Here is a 4,949-nt window from a genome sequence, read left to right on the forward strand (position 1 = left end):
ATTTAGTGAGAGTTGCATATTTTGTTTTGTTTTTTATCAGTATATGTACGTGTGTGGTGGGGGGGAAGCATAAACAACTACAGACACAAAAAAGGGGGGCATGATTGAATAAGTTTGAGAACCACATGCTTAGAGAGAAGCTCTTTGGACACTGGAGGACTTAGTTTGCTTCATCTGCAAACTGCCTCTTGCTGCTTCACTCCCACCACTTTCTCCCCATCTATTGACCCAAATGGAGCATTGTTTAAATTATGCAGTAAATGCTACAAGAACTTCTTCCCCAGCTTTTTGTTGTTAGTTTAATTGTTAACATTAGCAGACGGAACTGTATCTAAATTATCTGACTATAACACGCATTGTCTCTGATCTGTTTGAAGAGTTTCTGCTTGCTGCTGTGATTAGGTATTTTAATGAGAGCTCCATGAAACTCTATGTTTATAGGGGAGGGGGAGATTGTTGGGTTTTTTTTATTATGTTTGCTGGAACATCATGTCCTTGGTTGTCAAATAGCTTTTCTCAGCTGAAGTTTCAATGCTCAATTGAAATAAATTAAGCAGAAGCACTGGAAAGTGGCTCATTATTACAATAAAACTGAATTTTAAAACACAAACTATTCTAAAACACAAACATTATTTAAAAAAAAAAAAACCCTGCTATCTCCACGAAAGGCTCACTAAGATACAGTACATAAAAATACAAATGCTGTGACACAGAGATTATGAAACTCCACAATTTTTTTATGATGTACTTGTTTGGGTTCAAAACAAAGCTCCCTCTCCTTAATTCTAAGTGTCCTTTCATTTCTTGCAGTAAGTTAAATCAGGAATAACCCTCCAAGGTGCAACTTCTCATTAACATTAGTGTCCTGGAGGTACAAAGCTAATCTGTAACAATCAATCAACTAAAGACTGACACAACACAAGAAATAAATATGGATGGTTAGGCAAGAAGACATTAGTGGTACATAGATCATAACATCCTTCTTATTCATGCAACACCAACAGGAGGTTTTTAAAAAATAACTAAAGTATACAGCATTCAATAAATGTATAGCTGCTAATAATGTGTCTTTATTGACTTGTTAAACCAATGTGGTGAGTTAGTATGTTTGTCTGAAGGAGAATGGGAATGACAGATTATGAGTTATAGACTTCCAGGAGTTGTGAGCTACAAAGAAAGCAGTTAATATTCATCTAAGAACTGTATGACAGTGGTGACTCATAGCTGCATAAAAAATCTCAGGTCTACAAGCAGAGATTGCAATCTGCAGTAACATTTTCTGCAAACCTCCCTACCTGAATTTTCTCATTTTTTTCCCCTGAGGTGGAGATCACACCCTTCTAAGGAAATGCCCATGAGAGGAGGCCCAAGCATGAAGCCTTCACTATGTTCCCTTTGCATTTTCCTCTGAATTCTTTTGTTAGGAGTGGGGTTTGCAGGGGATCAAGGAAATCTTAACAGATATGATGGAAGCATACCGCTGTCTGTGCAGAGGCCCTGTACCTCTGCACTGGCTGTTAGCCTCCTGAAAACCCTCTAGTTCCCTGGCAGATTGAGTCCATTGGAGCCCTATTTCCAGTGACTACCCATCCGACAGATACCCTGAGACACCCCAATAAAGGGATTTCTGTAGCACTGAGAGCAACTATGCTAAAGTTACTATGGAGCTTGAGGACCAGAAGTGAAAATGCACAAAGCCCACCAATCCCACTGCAGCCTGTCCCCTGCCCAGGCATGCAATTCAAATGCCACAGAAGTTGCTCCATCATTTTGTTGCCCTGGGGAATGAAGGGGAAGTATCCTATAAGGGCTGCACCTGCTTCCCACTCCACAAGTCATTCCACATGTAACAGGAGTGGACCATGAAAGCAGGGTCTTCTCTTCAGGTTGATCCTGCGGTAAAGAGGCAGTTCCTTGCCCCACCGCCCTAGATTTATAGTGAATTCCCGCTTTATTGAGCTATCCCAGACAAAACCTCTTGGTTTGATCAGATTGTGCGAACCACTTGATGAGAATCATCTCAAATGAGATTTTTAAAAATTCTTTGCAAGAAAGACTTGGATAATTTTCACTTGTAAGAGTTTTTAAATTTAATCAACTGTTTTATAAGAACTGCTCTTCTACAAGGGATTAACAAAAGGAGCAGATGAACCCTAAAGAAGCAGGGTTTCTGTTGTAATTTTAAGTGTCCTAAGTAATAAAAGGCCAGAGAAAAGAAATACAGGAAATAGGAAATGCCAGAATAGTTTCTAAATAGAATGTGCTCTAAAGTTTTCCATGAGGTATCAGGCATCATTCTACTTGTTTTACACCATTCTCGAGATAAACTCAATCTAGCCTGTGGAGGGAGGAAGATGTTTTAGAGGAGAAAACAGATAATAATTGGGGGCAGGAAGGAGTTTTTCCCCGGGTCAGAATGGCACAGACCCTGGAGGGGTTTTCTACCTTCCTCCAGGATTGTCCTGGAGTCTTCAGGAATTAAAGATTAATCTTTAATTAAAGATTATGTCATGATGAAACCTCCAGAAATGCATCCAACCAAAATTGGCAACCCTAGCAGCATGGGGCACAGGTCACTTGCAGGTTTAAACTACTATATATGGTGGATTCTCTGTAACCTGAAGTCTTTAAATCATGATTTGAGGACTTCAGTAACTCAGATGAAGGCTAGGGTCTATTACAGGAAAGGATCAGAGCCCTGTAAGAGGCCAAAGTGCAGGAGATAGGTGAGAAATGTCAGCACAAAAGTGATGGTCAAACACATGGATGGGATGGGATGAGTTTCTCTATGGAGTTATCCAAGGACAGTGCTGTAGTGTAAGAAGTGAGCCATGATTAGAACTCTGAAACATCCTAATAGAAGAGATGTAGTGGAGAAGATGTTAGCTAAACTATAAAACAAGAACCACAGCAATAAAGAAGGAAGCTACAGTTCTTATCATATATAGTGCCCATCTATAAAAAGGGAAATAAAAACAACCCAGGAAACTACAGACCAGTTAGTTTAACTTCTGTGCCAGGAAAGATAATGGAGCAAGTAATTAAGGAAATCATCTGCAAACACTTGGAAGGTGGTAAGGTGATAGGGAATAGCCAGCATGGATTTGTAAAGAACAAATCGTGTCAAACCAATCTGATTCCTTTCTTTGATAGGATAACAAGCCTTGTGGATAAGGGAGAAGCTGTGGATGTGGTATACCTAGACTTTAGTAAGGCATTTGATACTGTCTCGCATGATATTCTTATCGACAAACTAGGCAAATACAATTTAGATGGGGCTACTATAAGGTGGGTGCATAACTGGCTGGATAACCGTACTCAGAGAGTTGTTATTAATGGTTCCCAATCCTGCTGGAAACGCATAACAAGTGGGGTTCCGCAGGGGTCTGTTTTGGGACCGGCTCTGTTCAATATCTTCATTAACGACTTAGATATTGGCATAGAAAGTACGCTTATTAAGTTTGCAGATGATACCAAACTGGGAGGGATTGCAACTGCTTTGGAGGACAGGGTCATAATTCAAAATGATCTGGACAAATTGGAGAAATGGTCTGAGGTAAACAGGATGAAGTTTAACAAAGACAAATGCAAAGTGTCCACTTAGGAAGGAACAATCAGTTTCACACATACAGAATGGGAAGAGACTGTCTAGGAAGGAGTATGGCAGAAAGGGATCTAGGGGTTATAGTTGACCACAAGCTAAATATGAGTCAACAGTGTGAAGCTGTTGCAAAAAAAGCAAATGTGATTCTGGGATGCATTAACAGGTGTGTTGTGAGCAAGACACGAGAAGTCATTCTTCCGCTCTACTCTGCGGTGGTTAGGCCTCAAGTGGAGTATTGTGTCCAGTTCTGAGCACCGCATTTCAAGAAAGATGAGGAGAAATTGGAGAGGGTCCAGAGAAGAGCAACAAAAATGATTAAAGGTCTTGAGAACATGACCTATGAAGGAAGGCTGAAAGAATTGGGTTTGTTTAGTTTGGAAAAGAGAAGACTGAGAGGGGACATGATAGCAGTTTTCAGGTATCTAAAAGGGTGTCACAAGGAGGAGGGAGAAAACTTGTTCACCTTAGCCTCTAAGGATAGAACAAGAAGCAATGGGCTTAAACTGCAGCAAGGGAGGTTTAGGTTGGACATTAGGAAAAAGTTCCTAACTGTCAGGGTGGTTAAACACTGGAATAAACTGCCTAGGGAGGTTGTGGAATCTCCATCTCTGGAGATATTTAAGAGTAGGTTAGATCAATGTCTATCCGGGATGGTCTAGACAGTATTTGGTCCTGCCATGAGGGCAGGGGACCGGACTCGATGACCTCTCGAGGTCCCTTCCAGTCCTAGAATCTATGAATCAGAAAATCCCTGCCACTCAATACTGCTTGGTGGAAAATGTACAGTGTGCTGATTTCAAGGGTGGTTTGCTATTAAAAGTAACTTTGAGATTTGTTACACTTATTAAAGCGGTTTCATCCAAAGTAACTACAGAAAACTTTTATTTTGTTTAATAGTTTAAGAATGGGGAAAGGGGTGGGAGGAATATTTGGCTTAAGCCTGATCTGAGAGCAGTGTGTATATTATGAAAATATGTGAAAACATTTAGGCAGAAACTTCTGTATATATAACATTCTAATGTCTATAAGGCTAAATATTCCAAATATGGCTTCTGTGCAAGAGCAGCTTTGCTTGCAAAACACTTTTGTGCATTACTATTTCTGCATACAAAGGATAGAATTAATACATGTATTCCTAATTCATTTAGGACATTAGAAAATGGATTACAGAACATATGCAGCACTTAATTTTTGGTTAATTTAAAGTATGCTTACTGAACTGGCTTCTTTACACAAGAGTGTGGATGTATTTATTTGTGCATATGTGAATTGGACTTTTTATTTATTTATTTTACACAAATATCTTGCCCCCAGTAAGCACAGTCTTTGAGCATTTTTAAGGCTT

This window comes from Emys orbicularis, chromosome 1, assembly GCF_028017835.1.
Source record: "Emys orbicularis isolate rEmyOrb1 chromosome 1, rEmyOrb1.hap1, whole genome shotgun sequence".
Lineage (NCBI taxonomy): Eukaryota > Metazoa > Chordata > Testudines > Emydidae > Emys > Emys orbicularis.